The 26,088-nt window shown below is 47.7% G+C and overlaps 1 pseudogene; it reads right to left on the reverse strand.

Annotated features, from left to right (window-relative positions):
- On the reverse strand, nt 1–26,000 carry LOC136514638 (prolycopene isomerase 1, chloroplastic-like; annotated as a pseudogene).
- Between the last annotated feature and the right edge of the window lie 88 nt (nt 26,001–26,088).

The following is a 26,088-nucleotide window of genomic DNA, read 5'->3' on the forward strand; positions in this document are numbered from 1 at the left end:
TCAAATTCCAACAGCGTCAAGAAGCTCCGAATGCTGCGACACCGGAACCAGTGTGTTGGCGACGATTGCGCCGCTTGCCGCGACCGCCGGCACTCCGATCCCTGGAAAAGTCGAGTCACCGCAGCACAAGAGCTGGGGGATTGGTGTTGCTTGCCCAGGGAAAGTGGCTTCTCCAGCTTTTATGGCTGGACCATAGGTTCCCCTATTCCTTCGGAGAAATCTCTTGTGCGTTAGTGGTGTCCCGACCAATTTCACGTCGCATTTTGCGCGGCTAAATTTTGGGCCAAGAGCAAGTTCCACAGCTTTCCACATCACCTGAAAAGTTTGCATGGGAATGTCAGTCACAGTCAAGACAACAAATGTCTTGTTTAGGCCCCGTTTAGTTCCAACCCAAAAACCAAAAATTTTCAAGATTCCCTGTCACATCGAATCTTGCGGCATATGCATGGAGTATTAAATGTAGACGAAAAAAAAAACTAATTGCACAGTTCATCGAGAAATCGCGAGACGAATCTTTTAAGCCTAAATAGTCCATAATTGGACAATTTTTGCCAAATAACAACGAAAGTGCTACAGTAGCCAAAAGCCAAAAATTTTCGGAACTAAACGCGCCATTAATTGCCAAACTTTGGATGTGCAAAATCGGCAAAATGTACTGTAGCGTCACTGTAGCATTTCGTTTATATTTGATAATAATTATCCAACCGTTGACTAATTAAGCTTAAAATATTCGTCTCGCAAAGTACAACCAAACTGTGCAATTAGTTTTTAATTTCGTCTACTTTTAGTATTCCATACATGTACCGCAAGTTTAATATGATAAAACATCTTCTTTTTACATAATACTAAAATTGGGAGTTCTGGAGAACTAAACACTACTTACGGACACTCGATAGCGGTCTTCTTTTTGAAAAACGAGAGCCATCTTGATGATTTCTGTGCCAACTTTGGGGGCATTTCTCTCTTTTGACTATTCCCTCTCTTTTGGTGTCAGATCTTTGCTTAGACGATGCAAATGAGCACGTGCATTTAAGAACTGGACCATTGAGGGTGAACATGGCCTTATTTAGATTGCAAGTTTTTTTACTCTTTTTTCATCACATCAAATCTTTGGACATATGCATGGAGTATTAAATGTAGATAAAAAAATAACTAATTACACAGTTTGATTGTAAATTACGAGACGAATCTTTTGAGCCTAGTTAGGCCATGATTGGACAATAATTGTCAAATACAAACGAAAGTGCTACAGTGTCAAATACTGATTCCTAACCCCAATCTAAACAAGGCCCAGATGAGACTTCCAAGAAATATCTAAACTATGCATTTATTTGCTATACTAGGTACTAATAGTAACAGTGGCAAAGAATCAAAATTGCATCCCATGTATCTCAGAACGTTCTTCCTTCAATCTTCGATATTCTGCACTTTTCCTGTCCAATCCCTCCCACAAACTGAAAGGTTCTGTCCCTAGAGTATATGCATAAGAATGTGCTTTTCAGGTGGTGCTAGGTCCTTAATAAGGGGTGTTTGGTTCTTTATTCGCTCCTAAAATTTATGTCACACCAAATATTCGGATACTAATTAAGAGGATTAAACATAAGCTAATTATAAAATTAATTACATAGATGGAGGCTAATTCGCGAGACAAATCTATTAAGCATAATTAATCCATCATTAGCACATGTTCACTGTAGCATCATATTGTCAAATCGTGGACTAATTAGGCTTAATAGATTCGTCTCGCAAATTAGTCTCCATCTATGTAATTGGTTTTGTAATTAATCTATATTTAATGCTCCTAATTAGCATCCGAATATTCGATGTGACAGGAATTTTAGGAGCGTCTAAAGAACCAAACAGGGCCTAAGAACACTAGGAACGGATATCAACACAACATTTTGTTCACCATCAACTCCTTTATTCCAATCATCAACCACAATATGATGGATCCCAAGGTCCTCTCTAGCATTCTGATTCAGTAATGTCGAAGGGTTATGGTAAGAGATGGATCACCTATGAGGAAACATGCACCTTTGTTAAAATGTTTTGCTAGATTTCACTTCGGACAAAGCATACCTCTGCATCAAAACCAAGGTGGAGATGCATAAACGATTCACATTGTGGAGTTGCTTTCACTCTATCTTCATATGATTTTGGGACAACATTTGGTGGTAGCAGATCCAAAGTATCCCACATAGATGCATTGCTAACAATCGCTTTCTTTGCACGGACAACCTCCAAAGCATTAGCGGAGCCAAGATGAGCACCTCGGGGGGGGGGGGGGGCTAATCAATAGAGTTTTAGAACAAATGTCGAAGATTAACGGTGAAATCACGTTTTTTCTACAGTAAATACAAAGAAAAATCACTCTCACAAAAGGGGCTGCTGCCCCCTAGCCCCCCCCCCCGTGGATCCGCCACTGCTCCAAAGGACATAATTCCCGACAAGATTTCAACAGCTACAACTTTCTTTAAACCATATGTTGGATGTGTCAATGGGGAACCCTACGGGCCCCCATAGACCGTACTATAGGGAAGTGGGCCTTGGTAACAAGGCCCACAGCCTAATCGCCAAGAAGAGCACGGAGCAAAGCAACGTGCAAGACCAAAACTCCAATTCAGACTATACAAGGAAAGGCGCCCGAAGCATAGCTTAGGACTCTGACCTTGTATCCGAGTAGAACACAAACAACTCCTCTCAGCACCTGGACTATAAAGGGCTGGTGAGGATATCCCTTGTAAACGCAACACACACCCAATACTCAAAGCAATACGACGCAAACATGCTAGCGTCGAACTGGACGTAAGGTTATTACTCGACCAAGTCGAGGGCCCGAGCCAGTATAAATCGTGAGTCTCTTTGCGTAACCGTCGAGTTCCACTATTCGCCGAAGCCCGAACAACTGTCTCGAGTACCCCCGTGGCAGGCTATCGGTGGTAAAACATCGACAGCTGACGCGCCAGGTAGGGGCTTTCAACGAATTTTTTTCTCGAGAGCTCGGCGGACCTCGACCTCAAGATGACTTTTCCGGCGGGAACAACCTTCGTCTTCGGATCCTAGATCTATGAGGCTGACGGCGATGGCAAGCTACGTACCCGTCTCCGAGAAGAAAAAGAACTCGACGACAAAGTTGAATATGAACTCGCCGAGAAGATGACGAAACTTTCAACTTCGGATCCAACTCAGAATGAAGAAGAAAGCGGATACGAAACCGACTCTGAGAAAGAGATACAACCCGACTCCAAGACAATCTTCACAGCTAAAGAGCCAAGCCTAATTCGACTCGGAGACGCGACGACAATCGTGAAGGAATACAACCCGTACAACTCCAAAAAGAACTCAGGAACATACGGACAAAGCCCGGACTAGCACGTACATTGAAGAACTACCTTATCAAGAGGGAAAAGAACTCGGATCCAGCTCAGAAACTACCGATAGCTCAACCAAACGAAGGATGAAATACCGTACAAGAAGAGCTTGGAAGAGGCACACTGTATACATGGCAGAGCAGTTAGAACAACCTCTGAAACCACCACAGATATCAGATATAAAATCTTCAGACGAATCAGAAGGCAACATCTCACCGGATGAGAAAAGCGACATCAACGAAAATGATGAGCAAAGGCTAGCAAGACTAAAGAAGAATAAATTGAAGGCTGGAAGAAGGAACAGGGCTAAACAAAGGAAGCAAATTTGGAATAAGTATAAGGCGGAACTAACGGAATACAACAGAAAGAAGGCAGAAAGAGAAGCCGCAAAAAGTACAAAAAGGGAAAGAATTGAAGAATTAACAAAAGAATTGCACACCCTCACGAATAACGGAAAGTCAGAGGAAGACCAGAAGAAAGAAGTCGGGGGACCAGAAAAACAACCCGGCGAGGAAGTTCCACAAGAGCCACAAGGAGAACAACCACCCAAAAAGTCGATTTTTCAAAGACTAGGGAAAATGCTGACAATAATGGAAGGCAAGAACATTACCCAAGATTACAAGAAAAGGGCAAGCCAGAACTAAGTCAATGATACCCGGAAGCATCAAGAAGATTTGACAAAGAAGATGACTATGGAGAATCCGAGTTTAAAGAAGACAGATCTTATTACTGAAGGGCAAGATCGCCAGACTACGGAAGAACGGAACCATACAATAGATTCCCTTGTTTTGCAGGAAGACTACAAACATTGAAGGTACCACACAAATTTAAACCAGCAAATCATTCCAAGTACGATGGCAAAGTAGAACCAAGACAATGGCTAAGAGTTTATTCCCAATCTATTGAGTTAGCTGGAGGAGATGAAGACATCAAGGCTCTATTTTTCCCAATGGCCCTCGAAGCAATGCCACTATAATGGTTTGACAAATTGAGGCCAAGATCAATTAGATATTAGGAAGACTTGCAAGAAGCTTTCTGCAACAACTTTGCAGGCATTATTACCCATCCAATGACTGCAGCCGAGTTGAAAGGAGTAAGGCAAAGGAGAGGAGAAAGTCTAAGGGAATACTATAGAAGTTTCGAAGAATTCAGGGCTCAAGTCCACGACATTATCGATAGAGAAGTGATAGAAGCCTTTGCGGAAGGAATCTTAGCAAACTGGCAATACAAAGACTATTTCAATGAGAACCCAAGAACAAATGAAGATTTCAAGAGGGTTGTTGAAAAGCTGATTTCATCAGAAGAAAGAACCTGGCATCGGTTTGCTAGGGACAACCCAGAAAATAGAAGACCTGATTACAGACAGCAAGACAAAAGGCCAAGGCAGGACAATATGATGGCAACCACAGACAACAAGAGAAGATACAACGACAACAGCAACGGTGGCAATTACAATGGCAACTACAGCAATAACAACAACAGTAACAACAGCGGGTACAACAATAATAGCAACTATCGGAGCAACAACTACCGAGGAAGAGCACCGAAAAACATAGAGAACATGCCATGTCACATACACCTAGGAACCAGACACAAGTTAGTTGAATGCAGCACTTTTCAGCGGTAATTCATGAAGAGAGAAAACAGGAATCAAAACAACTCAGAGCAAAAGCAAGAAGAATCTAAGAAGGAGGAAAAGAAAGCTGAAGGAAATTATCAAGAACCCAAACGCCAATTAGCAGTTATATTTTTAGGTGTTCCTAAACACGAAGCAAAAGGCAAGAAAAACTAGCTCATAGAGCCATCATGGCAGCTGAACCAGTCACCCCAAGATATCTAGATTGGTCAGAGTACCCCATCCACTTCATAAGAGAAGACCAATGGACCAGTGTAGCAAACGCAGGATGCTACCCGCTGGTACTGGGTTCAACTATCGCAGGAGTGGCAGTAACTAAAGTACTCATCGACGGAGGAGCCGGGCTCAACATAATTTTCACAGATACTCTCAGAAGGATGAATCTAGATTGTGAAGGACTAATGACACCAACAAGCACACCATTCTATAGAATAGTACCCAGCAGAGCAACTATACCACTCAGACAGATAACCCTACCAGTCACCTTTGGCACACCAGACAAATACCGAACAGAATTCATCAAATTCGAAGGTGCAGACTTTGAATCATGCTACCACGCAATACTTGGGAGACCAGCTTTAACAAAATATATGGCAGTGCCACACTATCCATACCTACTACTCAAGATGCCAACAACAAAGGGTGTATTGTCATTGAAAGGAGATATAAAGAAAGCACATGATTGCGATGTACAAGCAGTACAAAAATCCGAAAGATTACATGACATAAAGGAAGGAAAGGAGATTGCAATACTAGCCAACGAAATGAACCCGGATGAGATTCAAATACCGGCTAAGAAGCCAAGCAACTTTGCACCATCAAAAGAAGCCGCTACCAAGACTATTGACTTGTTGACTGGTGACCCGGAGAAGACGACAATCATCAGTGCAAATCTTGATCCTAAATAGGAACTCGCGCTCACCAACTTTCTTCGGGACAACAAAGATATCTTCACTTGGAAGCCGGCCGACATGCCAGGGGTCCCAAGAAAGTTGGCTGAGCACATAATTGATGTGAACAAAGGTCCAAACCCGTTAAACAAAAGCTACGAAGATTCGCTCCAGACAGAAAAGCAGCAATCAAAAAAGAGATCACCAAGCTCATGGTAGCGGGATTCATCAGAGAAATAATCAACCCGGATTAGCTTGCCAACCCGGTCCTAGTTGAGAAGAAGAATTCAAAAGAATGACGCATGTGCATTGACTACACAGACCTCAACAAAAATTGCTCAAAAGATCCATATGTTCCACCAAGGATTGATCAAATCATCGACTCAACAGCAGGATCAGCCCTATTATCCTTTCTGGATTGCTACTCGGGCTATCATCAAATATCCCTTAGAGAAGAAGACCAAAGCAAGACATCGTTCATTACACCCTTTGGGGCATATTGCTACAAATCAATGCCTTTTGGGCTAAAAATGCAGGGGCAACATATCAAAGAGCAATTCAAACTTGTTTGGGGAGTCAAGTCGGAAGAAACGCAGAAGCATATATTGATGATGTAGTAATCAAGATAAAAGAACCCGGATCATTGATAGAAGACCTCAAGGAGACTTTTAAAAATCTAAAAGCATGGCAGTAGAAGCTAAACCCCACAAAGTGTGTTTTTGAGGTCTCATTAGGACAACTACTCAGATTTCTAGTCAGCAACCGAGGAATTGAAGCAAGTACAAAGCAGGTTAAAGGCATCATGGATATGAAACCTCCAAAGAAAGTTAAAGACATACAGAAGCTTACAGGATGCATGGCAGCACTCAACAGATTCATCTCCCGACTAGAAAAAAAAGGGCTACCTTTTTTCAAATTATTGAAAAAGGCAGGAAATTTTGAATGGACAGAAGAGGTAGAAGAAGCATTCCAAAAGTTAAAAGAATACTTGGCATCATCACCAGTAATGACACCACCAAAAGGCAAAGAAGACATGATGCTATACATTACAGCAACCAAGAACGTTGTCAGCACAACAATTGTGGTTGAGAGAGAAGAAACCGGACACGCATACAAAGTGCAGAGACCAGTCTATTACATAAGCGAAGTACTAACAAAATCAAAAGTGAGATACCCACACGTGCAAAAACTACTTTATGCAGTATTGATATCATCAAGAAAGCTGAGACATTATTTCCATGAACACAAGATTACAGTGGTAACCAATTTTCCACTTCAAGACATTCTACGCAACAAAGATGCAATAGGTCGGATATCAAAATGGGCAGTAGAACTCGGTGCTCTCAACCTAAACTTCAAACCAAGAACAGCAATCAAATCTCAAGCATTATCCGACTTCATTGCTGAATGGACAGAAATCAGGCAAAAAGAACCCGAACCAATACTTGATCATTGGAAAATGTATTTTGACGGTTCCCTAAAGTTGGGAGGAGCCGGAGCAGGAGTGCTATTCATATCACCAGAAGGAAGACAGTTAAAGTATGTGCTACAAATACTTTGGCAGGCAACTAATAATGAAGCAGAATATGAAGCATTAATACATGGTCTAAGAGTTGCAAGCTCACTTGGGATAAAAAGGCTACTTGTCTACGGTGATTCAGCTGTAGTAATCAATCAAGTCAATAAGGATTGGGATTATATAAAAGACAATATGGATACATACTGTGTAGAAGTCAGAAAATTAGAGAAAATTTTCCAAGGGCTCGAAATCCATCATGTACTAAGGGATTCTAACGTTGCAGCAGATGTGCTAGCCAAACTGGGATCAGATAAAGCAAAAATACCACCTAGTATATTTGTAGAAGAACCCACAGCCCCATCTATCAAACAACCTGGGAACACAGAAAAGGAGAAGGAGACCAGATCTAATGGAAATAGATCAAGCAGAAGAACCAGACCAATCAAGACAGATCATGGTCATACAAAATGATTGGAGACAAACATACATTGATTTTATCAAAGAGAAGAAACTACCTAAAGACAAAGTAGAAGCAGCCCGGGTTATACGAAGAAGCAAAAACTATGTTCTGGTGGGAGACAAACTATACAAAAGAGCAGCATCATCTGAAGTACTACTTAAATGTGTTCCAACAGATAAAGGAAAGGAAATCTTGGATGAAATCCATTCAGGATGTTGTGGAAATCATGCAGCCTCTAGGACACTGGTCGACAAAGCATTCAGAACTGGGTTCTATTGGCCAACAGTACTCAAAGATGCAGAAGAGCTCGTCAAAACATGCAAGAATTGCCAAATGTTTGCCAGGCAATCACACATACCCGCTCATAATTTGATATGCATACCACCAGCTTGGCCGTTCTCATGTTGGGGGATGGATCAAGTCGGACCACTCAAAAAAGCAAAAGGAGGCTTCGAATACATATTTGTGGCAATCAATAAATTTACAAAGTGGATTGAATACAAACCCTTAGTCAAATACAGTGCAGAAAAAGCAGTAGAATTCATACAAGACATCATGCACAGGTTTGGCATGCCCAACAGAATAATCACGGATCTTGGTTCACCATTTACAGCAAGAGAATTTTAATACTGGGCAAAAGATTGTGGGATAGAAATCGACTTTGCATCAGTAGCACACCCACAGGCCAATGGATAAGTCGAAAGAGCAAATGGACTCATATTATAAGGCTTAAAACCAAGATTATATGAAGATTTGAAAGATTATGGTGGAAAATGAATCGACGAACTACCAAAAGTAGTATGGGGTTTAAGAACCCAGATCAGCAGAGCCACCGGCTACTCACCTTTCTTTCTGGTCTACGGATCAGAAGCAGTACTACCAGCCGACTTGATATGGCTATCTCCAAGAATAGAACAATACGAAGAAGGCGAAACCGAAGAAACAAGGCGGTTACAAATTGATTCAATAGAAGAAATAAGAGACAGTGCAATAATCCAAAATGCAAGATATCAGCAAGGACTACGAAGACATTATGACAAAAGCACTCAGCCCCGATCACTAAAGCTAGGGGACTCAGTATTATGACTAATCCAGAAGAAAGATGGAAGACACAAACTACTCAGTCCATGGGAATGACCCTTCATTGTGAAAAACGCAACAGGACCCGGCACATACGAGTTAATGACTCCAGATGAAATACCAGTGAAGAATACTTGGCATATCAGCCAACTCAAAAGATTCTACAATTAGTACAACATATTGTACTCAAGCTTCAAGAGAAATAAAGCAGAAATTCTTCAAGAAGAATGACTTCAGATATAAGCCCTATCGAACCGACAAACCAACCCGTAATCAGGTTGGGGATAAAAGGGGCATCCCTGTTAACAGCCAACCCAAAAACGGTTGCGCTACACGGATAATTTTGTCACTCAACCATATGGAGATGGTTTGACTGACGGCCAACAGCCAAATAGCTTCTTGGGTAAGGAGACCCAAGCTAGCATTTGTCACTCTACCATAAAAGAGATGGTACGACTGACAGCCCTGTCCAACGGACAGAACCAACCCATAATCAGGTTGGGAAAAAAGGGCAGCCTTGCAGACAGCTCAACCCAGAAACGGTTGTTGCTATACGGGCGCAATCGCTTACCCCAAGAGCTGGTACGATTGCTTACTTACCCTACAAACAGCCAACTCGGAAACGGTTGTGCTATACGGGTCCGATCGCTTACCCCAAGAGCTGGTATGATCGTTTACTACACCCAATAAGCGGCGCTATCTACAAAAACAACTCGGTCGCCTACCCCAAGAGCGGTATGATCGACTACCTCACCCAACAAGCAGGCATCTACAAATATACAACTCGGTCGCCTACCCCAAGAGCGGTACGATCGACAACTTCGCCCAACAAGCGGTACAATCAACAAAGAAAACTCGGTCGCCTACCCCAAGAGCGGTACAATCGACTACTTCACCCCAAGAGCGGCACAATTACTCCAACAACTCGGTCGCCTACCCCAAGAGCGGTACGATCGACAAACTTCGCCTAATAAGCAGCATGATCAAAGTCAACTTGGCTACATATTCCAAGAACAGTATGACCAACTGCCTTGGCCCAAGAGCAGCCGAAACAATTGTACAATCTGGCAAGAATGGCCGACCAACTCGCCCCAAAAGCGGCAGGAAACAACCCTACAAGGATGACTATCTACTCAAGAAAACAGTATGATCAAATCCCATGCCCAAAAGGGTGGCAAAAAACAACTCTACAAACTGGATATCAACATGCAGTCGATTATTGTTATCCGAAGAGCAACAAAACCAGTCACACAATGTGGAAGGACTACTCAGAAATTACACAAATACAGTAAAAGAAAGACAGGTCAAAGCCTGCTCATAGCAGTCAAAGATAGATTCAAAAGCAGGACAAAGCCTGATCATATTCATAGAAACAAGTATATATTACAAGAAACCACAAGTTCATTACACAAAATGTCCAAGGAGCTGAAGGCACAGCAGGAAGCACATTCATCGACAGACTTGCTCTTATTCTTGCTCTTGTTCTTCGCCACCATCTCAGAAAAGCAAAGACAAGATTTGGACAGAAATAGCAGGGGATCGAAGGCACAATAGAACTAGGGTTTCGACTGAGATTGGGGAATTTTTTACAGCAAAGGCAAGTTAAGCCAACAGTAACAGAGCAGTTATCTTTATACAAGGTAAATACGCGGCCCAAAGTACGCGGTCACCAAAGGAAGGCACTTCAAAGTTACCGTTACAGCAATAATTACAGTACGCACCAGAGAAGAGCAGCAGTCCGTTCACACCACAACGGCTATCGATCCATTCACAAGAAAGTTATTGAGAAAATAATATACTACAAGTCGGGTACGTTTACACAGAGGCAACCGAAACAAAAAGAGCTCGGACACATCTCCAAACAAGTCGGACAACAACTCAGATAATATGATCTTTTATTCCTCTGATCAAGAAGATACTGGGATTACAACAGAGTACAAGATCTGATAAATTCAACAAAGAAAGCAAAGGAGATCATTCTAGAGTGGCAGCAAAGAACCCAGTGGAATTCAAGGTTGCAACCCTCCGCAGGCAGATAGAGCAAGCATGGAAGCCACATCACAAGAACTCTTCTAACTGTCAACGCGAAAGTTATCAAGTATACAAAAGCCCGGCGGCTGCTCAACCTCACACAACAGCATATCTACGAATGATGAAAGAATTGAAAAAAGAATTTCCTACTCAAGGTGGAACCACAACCAACAAAGAAGGAAAGCTACATCTGTAACATGAGATCAGGAAAAACATGCTCCTGAGAGCTACTTTACTCAGATAAGTCAAGAAACAACCTGGTTTGATCAAAAAAGAACCCCGATGAGGTACGACAAGAACCAAGACAAGCTTAGAAAGAACCCAGATTGATCAAAAAAGAACCCCGACAAGGTGCGGCAAGAACCAAGACAAGCTTAGAAAGAATCCGGATTGATCAGAAAAGAACCCCAACAAGGAGAGACAGAGATCAAGTCAAGATCAGAAAGAACCCATATTGAAGAAAAACAACCTAGACAAGTTGGGAACAGAAATCAAGACAAAAAAGAACCTGGAGTGATCAGAAAACAACCCGGATGAGGTGCATACAAGTTCAGAAAGAACCTGGACGAAGTGCAAACAACCTGGAAGAGGTACATCAAGAACCAGAGAAGTCTAGAAATGACCTGGATGAATAAAAACAACTCAGAAGAACATCACGGCTTAGTCAAACACTAAGCTCGGGGGTTCGGCATTCGCTTCAACTACGCCCGGGGGCTCGGATTTAAAGACGAAGGATCAAGAATACAAGAACTCAAGACTACAACAAACGACAACACATCAAGACCCTTCATCCGATTTCTTTTCGAAAGAAAAGAACCCGGAGAAGGCTCGGGGGCTGCAAGTACCCACTACAGAAAAGTACATTTTTAATTTTTTGACCCTCCAGTTTTTTGTACCAAAAAACAAGAGGCTCGGGGGGCTACACTCAATGAGTGCAATTTTTTTGCAAAAATTACACTCGCTGCACTCAAAGGAAAAGAACTCGGAGGACATCAAGACAGAAAGACCCTCTAGCTTTTTGTGCCAAACAGCTGAGGCTTGGGGGCTGCACTCACTGAGTGCACTTTTATCAGCAAAAGTGCACATCAGTCAGAAGAAGAATCAAAGAAGACCATCTCAAGATTTCACTTCAAGAAGAACCTAGATCAAGTCTACAACAACTCGGCCCTTGAAGCTCAATCATGAAATGCTCGGGGGCTTGTCGATGGGGAACCCTACGGGCCCCCCATAGACCGTACTATAGGGAAGTGAGCCTTGGTAACCAGGCCCGCAGCCCAATCGCCAAGAAGAGCACGGAGCAAAGCAACGTGCAAGACCAAAACTCCAATTCGGACTATACAAGGAAAAGCGCCCGAAGCATAGCTTAGGACTCTGACCTTGTATCCGAGTAGAACACAAACAACTCCTCTCAGCACCTGAACTATAAAGGGCTGGTGAGGATATCCCTTGTAAACGCAACACACACCCAATACTCAAAGCAATACGGCGCAAACAGGCTAGCGCCGAACCAGTATAAATCGTGAGTCTCTTTGCGTAACCGCCGAGTTCCACTATTCGCCGAAGCCCGAACAACTGTCCCGAGTACCCCCGTGGCAGGCTATCGGTGGTAAAACATCGACAGGATGATAGCAATCACTTAATGATAAGTTTGTCTAGTGGCTTAGACTGACATGTGGCACACTCATGCCACTCAAAAACAGATTGCATAAGACAACATGGTGGTAATTTTTTGCAATCTTGGCCTACATGGTCTGCCACTAATTTAAAAGCATGGAGAAAGGCCTAAACTAACTATGATATGCGGTACTGAGGATAACACTTAATTTGCCACAGACAAAGGCTATTAATATTGATCACAGTGCATTCCAATCGAAGGCCTTTTATCATCTATAAAGGAAAAAAATATTGTGAAATGAAACATTAAACAAAATCATTGTCTATGATAGGCACATGACATCTAAATCAAAGCCATGCTAATGGGGTGTTTGGTTCGAGCTACTAAACTTTAGTAGCTACTAAATGGTTTAGTCACTTTTAGTAACTTTAGAGTTACTAGAGAGGACTAAAGTCATTTTAGTCACATTTAGTCATAGTGTTTGGTTAAAAAATTACTAAAGTGACTAAAAACTACTAAATTTAGTAGCTACTAGACGAACCAAACATGCCTTAATTATGGCTGTTATTGGCTTTATGTTCGTGACATATCACTCATTTCCCCACATGTCTCTCTCTCTCTTCTTTTGGCTCTGAAGGGGCAATATTTTATTTTGCCTGCCAATAAAATATCTTCTAGAGCTTACTTGTCCACTTTGTAGCTTGACACCAACTGCTCGACCATTCTCGATTAAGATCTTTTCAACATGAGAACAAAGAGCAAGTCTGCCACCAATTTTTTCAATACCACTCACGAGGGCATCTATGATTGCTCCAGTTCCACCCAGAGGGTACTCAAGCAAGCATCCTGGTTTGTACCATTCTGCAAACATATAAACCTGAGGGTGTAGTTAGAACAACTAATCTATAATCAAAAGAACACCTCAAAACCTCATCTTTGCACATTTTAAATTATCCAAGCAATTTTGAATGTTCACAACAGGAGGATCGCCAAGAGCACATGAAGATGTAAAGATGGACGTTATGGAACAGACAGACGACAATATGTCAATATCCATCTGATGATTCTTCTAACAATTATTGCTATTCATCGCTAGAAAAGGATGCTGGCATCGTACATAGTTCAGTATCAGTACAAATACAATCACTACTGTGGCCATTGCATTTGCTTGGCTTAGAAGCAGATGGCAGTGACTTGCTATACGTCCTGAAATACAGCACCTGGTACATAAAAACTTGGTACGGATATGTTACGATAAATTGTCACAAGTTTAGATGAGTCAGGTGACATAAAAAGCCAATAAGAATAAATTCTTCCCAACACCAGCATTCTATTTAAATGAAATGAATGTAAGACATAATCGGCTGCTCATCTCTCTCTCTGATTCTGCAATCAGGAGCAGGCAGTCGGTCAGCTCCTTGTTGCTGTAGAATGTAAAGCAAAGCCATGTCTTGGAAGTGGGCTGATCTAAGCATGGTATTTGTAGTACTAGGAGTAGTTGAGGCTGTATTCAGCCATACTCATGTGTACCTTATAGTTGGTACATGAGTTGTATATATACCACACATAAGGCAATGCAAAAGGGCAATTCAGTTGCCACATTCAGAGTTTCAGAGCTGCTGTTGCAGCCCGAGCAGTGTGTGTGCTGTGCTCACCTCTTCTTCTACCTCTAGCCAAAGTGAGTGTGTAGATGTGCTACTAAGCTAATTGCTTACCTGTGTAGGGATCTCAGGGGTCAACAAGTGGTATCGAAGTCGTACAGGTGCTGTGGCGGCGGACTAATTGCCGGCGATGACAGGCAGCTTGGAGACGGGCGACAACAGCGGTGCTGCTGGAGGCAGCGGAGCTGCCGGGGCTGCCCAGCCACGTCAGGAGGACGTTGCGCACACAATGCGGGAGGTCAGCGACACCAGTTGACCGACGTTGACTCGCACCAACTATGACGAGTGGGCGGTGACCATGAAAGTCAAGCTCAGAGCCCAACAGCTCTGTAATGCCATTGACAAGGGCACCGACAATGAAGAAGAAGACATGTCGACGATGGAGGTCATCCTCGCTGCTGTGCCTCAAGAGTACCGGGAGCCGCTGGGGCGAAGAAGACTGCTAAGGAAGCTTGGGAGGCCATCGCGGCCATGCGCGTCGACTCCGATCGTGCAAAGAAGGCGAAGGCCCAGCTGCTGAAGCAGGAGTATGCCAACCTCAAGTTCCGCGACGGTGAGTCGGTGGAGGACTTCTCCCTCCGCCTGCAGTCGCTCATCAGCCAGCTGGGGAGCCACGACATCACCATCGACGATGAGGACGCGGTCTCCAAGTACCTGCGTTGTGCCGGTGAAGTACATCCAGATCGCTCTCTCTATAGAGACGATGCTGGACCTGTCCACCCTCACCATTGAGGATGTGACCGGCCGTCAGCGGGCGGTGGACGAGCACACGGAGCAGGCCAGGACGACGACAGATAGCAACAAGTTGTTGCTGAAGGAGGAGTGGACTGCCCGGATGAAGGAGAGGAAGTCCGGGGAAGGCTCCTCCAAGGGTGGCGGCGACGGAAAGCGTCGCGGCAAGGCTCCGACGGAGAAGAAGAAGGAGAAGGTCGATCCCAACACCTGCCGATGCTGCGGAAAGACCGGCCATTGGGCAAAGGAGTGCCCAAACCGCAAGTAGGAGAAGAAGGTTGAGGCTCACCTAGCGCAGGCTGACGACGACGAGCCTACTCTCCTGATAGTGACGTTCTGTGCGTTGCACGACCTCGACCAGCCGCGCGCCCAAGTCCACCTCAGACATGTGGGCAGCGAGCAGGAGCAGAGGTGGTACCTGGACTCCGGCGCCAGCAACCACATGACGGGTTCCTAGGCAGCCTTCTCTGAGCTCGACGGGAACGTGACCAGCATGATGAAGTTTGGCGACGTCACAAGGGTGGTGATCCGAGGGCGCGACACCGTCATCTTCAGGTGCCAGAACGGCGAGCTCCGCGCGCTGACGGATGTGTACTACATCCCGCAGCTGCGCTCGAGCATTGTCAGCATCGAGCAGCTGGATGAGCGCGGGAGCAAGGTGTTGATCAAGGACGGCGTCCTCAGGATCAGGGACCAAGAGCAATGGCTTCTCGCCAAGGTAAAGAGGTCCCGTAACCGGTTGTATCTGCTCGACTTGAAGGTGGAGCTGTGGCAGAACCGCCTAATTTAATGCCTCACAGGGGTGTTTGTCTTCCATTAGACACTGAGCACTCGAGGGAGAACACTAAATTACTCGGTTCTGTCGGGCACACCCCAGGGGAGAACCCGAAAATCCACATTTTTGCCTTCAGGATCACAAATGAGAGAATAAAGCTTACATCATTCGTAACCATTTCTTACCTCACTTTTAATACAACATCAGAGTATAATATTTATTAATATAACAGCGGAATGACATCATATTATCAGAGTTATAAACAATTTAATTGAACAGCGGAATAGAAACGTGTGAATAGAGTTACAGCAGAAATAAACATCTATTAATGACATGATGAAGTATTAATATATAGCCTACGGCAACAGATTATGAAACTTTCATTTATAAAAGCATTCGGTGAGAGTTGTAACTAAAAACTACGATCGCAGCGCAAAGGAATCCTCGCTGAGCCCACCAGGAGGAATTCACACACAAAGGTCAGCTCTAGCATCCACCTGTCACCTGCAACAAGGGGAATAAACCCTGAGTACTCAATTGTACTCAGCAAGACTTACCCGATAGGAGAAAAGAAAAGACTCCAAGGATATGCAAGGCTATCTGGCTTGTGGGGTCATTGCATTTGCAGGAAGTATTACTAAGCGTGCGTCCTTATATTCGTTTTTTATTAAAAGCCGCATTGGTTCATTAACTAACCATCCTATGTAAGCACCTGTGCTACTTTCAAGCAGGTGGTAAGCAATCAAATTTCCTTTGTCCATCTTCCATCTTTCATCTTTCAGTTCTTACTACGATGCTAAACCGTAGACAAGCCGTACCGGATAGTCCGACGATTCGCGAATCAATGCCCCCAGCTGGGTACCCCGAAAACACACGCCCCGCTTGTACCCCGGGCACAAGCAGGACCAACCCATCACTCTCTTGTCCCGGGTGTCCAGGTCCCCGTCCAAACTGGGACTCCAAGCCCCCGCCCCTGAGTCCCGGACTCAGTGCGGTGCAAGGACCTCCTCCACCAAAAATAAACCCTAGCAGTCAGTCCGGAAAGAGCCGGATCCGCGATAAGAGAGCAACAAGTCTTCCAAGCGCCCATACACAAGTATGTGCTCGGGATAATAAGTCTGTGACCTGCCTAGAGTCATATGCACGATCGATCCTTAATCGACCAGACAGGGAAAAACGGTGTAACCAAGCTATGACCCGCCTCCGCGGCGACACAACTTCTTACACCCACCAATACCCAAACCACATCCCTACCCGGTCACCATTTTTCTTTCCATCATTTTATATATTCCAAGTGATAATCATATAGTAACATATTTCCTATATCTCGCGAGTGACAGGCAATCACTCGACTTCTACCGGAGTCCTGTAGCATAGCAATCTACACGATCCTGTCATACTAGTAAGACTCATAGGATAAAGATATATATGCAAGTGGGTTTCATTCAACACCTTGAAACTTAATGCACAAATATAATTTAAACTGCAGAAAGTAGGGGTTATACACCGGGGCTTGCCTGGGTAAAATATAATCAGAAGTTAGTATCTGCATCTTTAGATCATCCACCATCAACTGGATAGAAGCCCATTGCATCATCTCCCGGCGAGAATATCATTACATCATCTTCGGATTCCCAATCACCCTTCGATCGATCCATTGATCCATCATCGTACCTATATGATATGCATGAGATGCAATGCAAAGATGTAATTAATCAACTGCAATCGTGACTCGTAAAATACGACGTACACCTCTCGAGTTAACGGTCTAGTTCTAACGACGACCGTACTTAGGTTATATATACACGTTGTCGGATAAGGTGTTATTTTCCAATAATTATTCTAGTTATATAAATCCAAGTTATTTCTTTATTCCGTTCTATCAGTGTAATCTTTATTCGAATAGGACATCTTTATCTATTTAGCAAATTAATTATTCCAGAGCTACAAAAATTATGGTGAGCAGCTAATATTACTAGGAACCTACTGTAAAGATTTCAGATCTAATACTATTACCAATTTGTCACGAAAGTTCCTACAAGTTTATATTCTGCAATATTAAATATCTTAGATTAATTATATGGCTTCCAAAAATATCGTCGAACTATGTGAACCAAATATACTAATAGGTAGGTCACGATTTTAGGGACTTAACAAAACTAGTTTTACATTTTTTTTTGATTCCCATACCATTTTATATTGATTTTACAAGTTTACTTTATCAGCTAAATTGGAAATCGCTTATAAATCGAAAAGGCCGGCGCAACCAAAATTGGCCCAACCGCAAGCGGACTAAGGCCGGCCCAGCAGAGGCGCGTAGGTGAGCAGCCAGCCAGCCCAGCGGGGCAGGCGGCCCAGCAGACATGGCGACAGAAATTTTGCGAAATGGCCCCATGCGTTTTCCCTAATCGCGCTGAGGACCACGAGCACTATTCAAACAAGTCATGTATTAGCAGTAAAGACCCTGTATTACGTTCTGGCTTGGATACTTACCCCTCACCTTCCTTCCCAGGGACGAGCAGAGGAGCTAGGAGGGGCGTCGGGCCAGTCTCGCCGGCCGGCTGCCAGCGGCCCGGCGGCGGCGGAGGAGCAGCGCGGGAGCTGCGAGGCGGTGAGGCGCACTTGCGGACACCCGCAGCGTGGCCCAAGACAGCCCGTGGCCCACTGGCCACGCGAGCCAGGGCGCACGGCAGTGGCCACGGCCTCGCCAGAGGCGGCCTAATGCGGTCCAGCCGCGGGACACGGCGGGAACGCCAGCGCGCGGTGGCTGTGACACCGGGGTGCGCAAGGGGAAAACGGAGGGGGCACAGAGCCACGCACTGGCACGAGCGCTGCGGTGGGGTGCGCTGGAAGCAGCCACGGCGGCGTGGAGGAGGCGCGGCGAAGCAGCTGGCGATGCGCGGCCGAGGAGCGCAGGTGACTGCGGAGGAGGCGCCGGTGGCGCGGGTGCGCCTGCGCTTGCGATGGCCAGCACCGTCGGGGTGACGCGGCTCGGGTCCCGGTGGGGGAGCAGGTACCGCGGCGGCTCAACGTGAGGCATGAAACTCGTGCGCATAGGAGAGCAGGCACCGGTGGGCAGCCATGGCGGGACGCTGCGGCATGGCTGAGCGCGGGCGGCCGAGGAGCGGGGAGGAGCTTCACGACACGGCATGGGCAGCGAGGACACGGCCCCGTTCGGCATGGGCGCACAGGGCTTGGCGTAGGATGGCACTCCAGGACGGCGTGGCGAGGACGATGCGGAGCCGCGTGCGGATGTCGACGGGGCGCTCGGGTGCAGCGGCACTCGCGCGCGGTCACGGAGGAGCCACGAGGAGCCGCCACCAACGACGTCCAGCCGGCGCGGTTCACTGAGACGGACAAGTGCTGTGGCCGGACGGCCGGGGCGAACCGGCTCGGCATTGGGGCGCTTTGGAGAACGGGAATGGAGTGGCGCTGCGGAGTCAGCGTATCCGCGGGAAGAGCGAGCAAGACCAGGGCGCAGGTAGCCGGATGCGCGGCGCGCAGCTGTGGGACCGAGGGGTGCCCGGGAGGAGGAAGAAGAAGTGGGCGCCGGCTCGCGGGAAGACGGAAGGAGCCGCGGCGTCACGAGCGCGCTGTGAGGAAGGCGAGGCTGGGGTGTTGCGGTGGTTGCGGCTGGCGAGGCGGCTCGGGCTCGGCGACTGCGGACGCTGCGGCTGCAGGCCAGCACGGACCCGTGGGGCACGGCAGCGCGGCCATGGTGCGTGCTATGGGCAGCGGACCGGCGCGGGCTAGAGCGAAAAGGGAAAAGGGCGGCACTGCACGGAAGCGCGCGCGAGCAGCGCGAGAAGAGAAAGGGAGAAGGAGCGCCGGTGCCCGCGTGCAAGAAGGAGGATGGCAGTGCTAGAAGAGCGAGGAAGGAAGAGCAGAGCTGAGGCGTCGGTGATTTCTGTGGGCAGAGGCAGACAAGCAAGGCAGAGAGAGCCAATCAAGTCAGAGAAACAGACACGACAGTGTTAGATAGGACGCCCTGGCCAAACGTGGCCGGCAGGGCCAGGCCAGCAGCGATGCACGACGTGGTTGCGTGTACACTGTGCACGAGTCAAAAGCACAGAGCCACGCTCGATCATTTTACTTGTCCCCAGTGACAAACGCAAGAGGTCAAGATAATGCAGCCGTTTATTTTATTTTATTATTTTATTTTCCATCTACTTTTCAGTTAGAACAAAAGTGTATTTACCCGCATGGGACGTCCGATCCGACGACTCAAATCTAGCAGGACGCGAAGGCAGCCAACCGCGCTGCGACAAGGACAATAACGCGACGAGACAACGGAAGCAGATTTGCAGTACAGTTCCATTGGTGATATCAAGCAAGCCCGCGTACACGGCGACGGACCCGACAACCTGATGTGACGTTAATAATTCGGATGACGGATTTATTCAGAACCGGAGCGACACACCACTATACTCAAACGTCTAGAACGACAGCGCGACAAGGACAACAGTGCGTTTAAATATATTTTCAGATTTCTGCCGTGGACGTAAGAAATTGGTTGTCAAATTTTTAAATCCGAGAAAAATCGTTTCAAAAATTTGAATTAAGCCTAAATCGCGGTGCTAATTAAGCGCGTAACACTAGGGGTGTTACAGGAGCAGCCCATCTACCTGGCGGCATAGCGCACAGAGGAGCCGTGGCTGTGGCACGCTTGGTTCGGCCATCTCAGTTTCGATGCGCTCGGTCAGCTGGAGAAGATGGTGCACGGGCTGCCTCACATCAAGCACGCAGGCGAGCTGTGTGACAGCTGTCTGGTCGGAAAGCAGAGGAGACTGCCGTTACCGAAGACGGCGAAGTACCACGCGGCAGAGGCCCTCAAGCTGATCCACGGCGACCTCTGTGGGCCAATCACGCTCCGACTCACGGCGGGCGCAAGTACTTCATCTTGCTCGTGGACGACTGCAGCCGGTACATGTGGCTACAGCTCCTGACGAGCAAGAGCGAGGCGGTCAAGAAGTTCAAGGCGCGCGCGAAGACTGAGTCTAGAAAGAAGCTATGCGTGTTGAGGACGGACCGTAGCGACGACTTCACGTCGGTAGAATTCGCCACATACTGCGCGGATCAAGGAGTGGTGCGCCACCACACCGCGCCGTACTCGCCGCAACAGAATGGCGTGGTGGAGCGGCAGAACCAGACAGTGGTTGGCATGGCGCGATCAATGATGAAGGCCAAGAAGATGCCAGCGGAGTTCTGGGGCGAGGCGGTGACCACGACGGTGTTCATCCTCAACCGCGCGCCCACCAAGGCCCTAAAGGGCAAGACGACGTTCGAGGCGTGGCATGGGCGCAAGCCGAACGTGTCCTTCCTCAAGACGTTCGGGTGCGTCGGCTATGTAAAGAACACGAAGCCCTTCCCCACCAAGCTGGAGGACAAGAGCACGCCCATGGTACTCCTGGGCTACGAGGAGGGCGGCAAGGCCTATCGGCTCTACGATCCCAAGGGAGGTAAGGTTGTGATCTCCAGGGACGTGGTGTTCGACGAGATGGCGCCCTGGGACTGGGAGGGTCTAGGCATGGGGGAAGACCACGGCGTCAGCGACACATTCACCATCGAGCACTTGGTGATTCAAGGAGGAGGAGATGCAGGGGCTGAGGAGCCAGCTACGGACGCGCCAAGTCCGGCAGCTGTGGCAGCAGAGGAGGAGCTGCCAAGTCCAGCCATGGTGGGCGCAAGCGAGCAGACTCCACCAGCAGCCGCACACACACCTCCACCACAGTCCCCTGCTTCGGTAGGACAGGGGACGCCTCCACTCGAGTTCGCTTCTTCGCCCACCGACATCGACGAGTACGTGGACGCCTTCCACAACGGCGAGGAGGTCCGGTTCCGCCTGGTGGACAACATCGTCGACGACGGGGGAGCTCCTGGGTTGGCCAGTCGTATCCTCGACGACCCAGAGCTGCTTCTCGTCAGCGCAGAGGAGCCGCCCACGTTCGCGGTGGCCGAGCGCGACGCCAATTGGCGACGGACGTTGCTAGAGGAGATGAAGGCGATCGAGGACAATGGGACTTGGGAGCTGGTTGATCCGCTGGTGGGCTGCCGGCCGATCGGGCTCAAATGGGTCTACAAGGTGAAGCAGGACGAGCGTGGCGCCATCGTCAAGTACAAGGCCCAGCTCGTCGCCCGCAGCTTCGTCCAGCGCGAGGGCATCGACTTCGAGGAAGTCTTTGCTCCGATGGCGCGCATGGAATCGGTCCGCCTGCTGCTTGCCATGGTAGCGGCAAAGGACTGACGCGTCCACCACCTCGACGTCAAGTCGGCCTTCCTCAACGGCGAGCTCGCGGATACGGTCTTCGTCAAGCAAGCTCCGGGCTTCGCCATCAAAGGGGCAGAGCTCAGGCTGCGCAAGGTGCTCTATGGGCTCAGGCAAGCCCCGCGGGCGTGGAACGCCAAGCTCGACACCACTTTGGACGAGCCCGGGTTCAACCGCTGCGCCACGGAGCACGTGCTCTACACGTGGCGATGGGGGAAGGAGGAGGTCGTCGTCGGCGTGTACGTGGATGACCTGATCATCACCGGAGCGCGCGTGGCGGACATCGATAGCTTCAAGCATGAGATGGCTGCTCGTTTTCGAATGAACGATGTGGGTGCGCTCTCCTACTACCTCGGCATCGAGGTGGGGCAGGGGAAGCAAAGCATCTCCCTAGGCCAGTGCGCCTACGCGGAGAAGCTGCTGGAGCATGGCGGCATGGCAGGGTGCATGCCGTGCGCGACTTCGATGGAAGAGCGGCTGAAGTTGTCCAAGCACAGCACGGCGGCGAAGGTGGATGCGACGCGCTACCGGAGCATCGTCGGCGGGCTTCACTACCTCACGCACACTCGGCCGGACATCGCGTTCGCGGTCGGGTACATCAGCCGATTCATGGAGGACCCGCGCGAGGATCACTGGACGGCGGTGAAGAGGCTGCTGCGCTACGTCAAGGGGATGCTCGATCAAGCGATCATCTTCCCCAAGCACGACGGCAAGGGTGGGCTGTGCCTCACGATCTTCAGTGAGGCACCTTACCCAAAACAGAGGAAGGTGAGACAGAGCTCACGGTTTTCAGCGATGCAGACATGGCGGGCGACATCGACGGGCGACGGAGCACCTCTGATGTGCTCGTCTTCCTTGGAGCGGCCCCCATTGCCTGGCAGTCGTTGAAGCAAAAGATCGTGGCGCTGTCGACATGTGAGGCGAAGTATGTCGCAGCAGCCACGGCGGCGTGCCAGAATTATTGGAATGGAAGATAATTGGCATGGATGAGGTCAATGCTTCAGGTTAGCAACAGGATTAAGGGAAGAATTGTAAGACATAATCTGATGGTGATCTCTCTCTCTCTGATTCTACAATCAGGAGCAGGCAGTCGGTCAGCTCCTTGTTGTGTAGAATGTAAGGCAATAGGCCATCTAGTACTAGTAGTTGGTAGAAACTGCATCAGTCATGTCTTGGTAGTGGGCTAATCTAAGCAGGGTACTTGTAGTACTAGGAGTAGTTGGAGCTGTACTCAGCCATACTCATGTGTACCTTATAGTTGGTACATGAGTTGTATATATACCAAACCTAAGGCAATGCAAAAGGGCAATTCAGTTGCCACATTCAGAGTTTCAGAGCTGCTGTTGCAGCCCGAGCAGTGTGTGTGTGCTGTGCTCACCTCTTCTTCTACCTCTAGCCAAAGTGAGTGTGTGGGTGTGCTGGTAAGCTATTTGCTTACCTGTGCAGGGATCCCAGGGGCCAACAATGAAGGGGTAGTGTTACAACAATACTCCCATGTTCCCTATCTCCTTTGGCCCTCGCCACCAGAATCTATGCACTGATAGTAGTAGTCACACAGATTCGGAAATAGATTATTACATCTATCGATTGATAGGACAGAAACTTGTTTAAAACAAACACATAATGCAGGTTTTTGTTAATGCAGTTAATACTCATGCATATTATGATCTATTAGTTCTGGATAGTGTCATATCAGGAAAATCTAAATGCACTGCACATTCATTTTATGTAGTAATGAGGATGCCTCAACCTTAGATTCCCAGATACAGGCAAGGCAATGAATTTGCTCACATCCTACAATGCACAATTTTCATCATGTGCCAAAGTTTGGGAAAGCACTGAAGAGGAAGTTTTTTATGTTGGAACTTAGATTACCATTTCTGCAGAAAGAGTACCATCAGATTTAACTCCAGCAAGTAGAAAGCACAGGAGATCGATCCAGTTACGAACAAAGGGATTTTTCAGCCCCAGCGAATCAACAATTTCTTTGAATGGACGTAGCAGTTTTGTAGCGCCCAGAGCTCCTTGGGGTCCCATTTGTATGAATGATTTCAACAACGAAGGAGCATATCTACCAGCAGCTGTAGATAGAATGCCTAGATCGCCTCGAATGGAAAGTGGAGGCAAAGCCATTGCAGCTGCAGACATAGGAATAACTGCATCCTGAGATTGTTTTCAGTATGGTATTAGCACATGTTTTAAGGGAATATAAGAGCATCCTAAGTTACGAACTTCGTGTGATACAGTGTATGCGAGTGCTAGCACACAAGGAGGATAACACCTAGTGCATTACCCATGCATTGTTCAGTAGTTCAAAGTGTTCATCTACATCTAGCAAAGACTTTACCAAACCCATGAATCTAAATATGAAGCGAACTCACAAGAAGTTTTTTCCACTCCTGGACAGCGTCAACACCAACAAACATCTCAAGGTCCAGCGATTACAAGTCAGGTCTCAGGATCCAATCAAGAGAGGGAGCATCCCAACATAAACAAAATGGTAACAACAGATATTGTTAAATATGAAAGAGCATTGCTGCATCTAATAATCTGTGCTGGTTACCCCAGAAAATCTTAGCCAACTATTGCAACAGAAACCCCCTTTTCCCTCTTTTGATCACAACAACTAAGTGTGCACTGTGGAGCATACAACATCCCAGGGTAATCGGGTATCATCCAAGGACCCCTTTGTACAGTATTGAAATGGCCATAAATTGAGCCATGTCTGTTTATCATTCATAAACAACTCTTCTTTGGCTTCTTCATTATTATCATTATAAGTATACGCACAAAAAATCGATTATGAGGATACCCAATAGTTATTAATTAGACAATAATCAAACATGCCAATGAGTACTGAACCAACTTGCAGAAAATCAAGAAAATGCACAAGATAAAATTGAGACTGTAGTAATGTACCGAATGGCCTAATCAAGAAATATTACCTTGAGGAATTTAGTTGGTCCTATCCGTGAGAGGAATTGTCCTTCAGGTACATAAACCATCCAAGAGTCATAAGACACGCAAGGGACTGATTGGCCTAACGCATCAAGGACCTGAGGCAGGCAAACAAATCAGAACAATTTGAAGCTGTCACCTAGATCAATACCATTGTCTGTCTCCGTCCATCCAAGTCCAACTACAAAAATGACAAAAGGCTATGCACAATGACGTAGCACTTCACCTGAGCAAGTGGATTTGCCTGGGGGCCTCTGGACTGGAACCCGGAAAACAAGGATGGCCCTGAATCGAAGCTGAAGCCCTTGATATCGAACGAATGCGCGGCGCCTCCTGGGCGGTCATGGCTCTCAAGCACCAGCACGTCCTGGCCGTACCTCGCCAGGAGGCCGGCGCAGCACAGGCCGCCGAGCCCGCTGCCTATCACAACGACGTCCGCTTCCGGCCGCTCCACCGCCCTGGTCGACCGCAGACCAATCAAACCAACGCAACAACGGCGAGGCGATGCGGAGGCGAAGTCTGAAATCCGAATGGTCAGTTTGGTTGGCGCGTTGCGGTCCGTACCCGGAAATCCCGCGGTTCTGGCCCTCGGGGAACGCGGGGTCGGCGGGGCGCTCGTCCGCAGCCACCGCGCGGCAGCGCGCCCTTGCAGCGGCGGCGGTTGCCGAGCGCGCACGCGCACGCAGGCGCGGACGCGACGAAGGGGCGGCAGGGTGTCGGCCGTGCGGAGGCCGCAGCGCGCGGGAGGCCAATGTGGAGGCAGCCACCTCGGACGGAGTCGCAGAAGCGGAGGGCGACTGCGTCCGGCGAGGCGAAGGTAACTGGTGGGAGACGACGAAGACGACGAGCAGGGTGAGGAAGGCGAGGGAGTAGTACGAGTGAGGCCGTGGCTGGGGACACGTGGCGCCTCGCCGGCCGTTCTCCATTCGCGGCGGCCGTTGCCTCGTCCAGGAGACCAGGACGGAGCCGATGCCACCGCGCGGTGGATCAAAGCCACATGTGCCCATAGAATATGGGCTGTAGGCCCATATACTCAGAAAGTCGGCCCGAAGTGTCGATCCGGCCCATTAAACATTTATACTTTGCTCGTCTCGC

Source organism: Miscanthus floridulus, chromosome 2 (assembly GCF_019320115.1).
Source record: "Miscanthus floridulus cultivar M001 chromosome 2, ASM1932011v1, whole genome shotgun sequence".
Classification (NCBI taxonomy): domain Eukaryota; kingdom Viridiplantae; phylum Streptophyta; class Magnoliopsida; order Poales; family Poaceae; genus Miscanthus; species Miscanthus floridulus.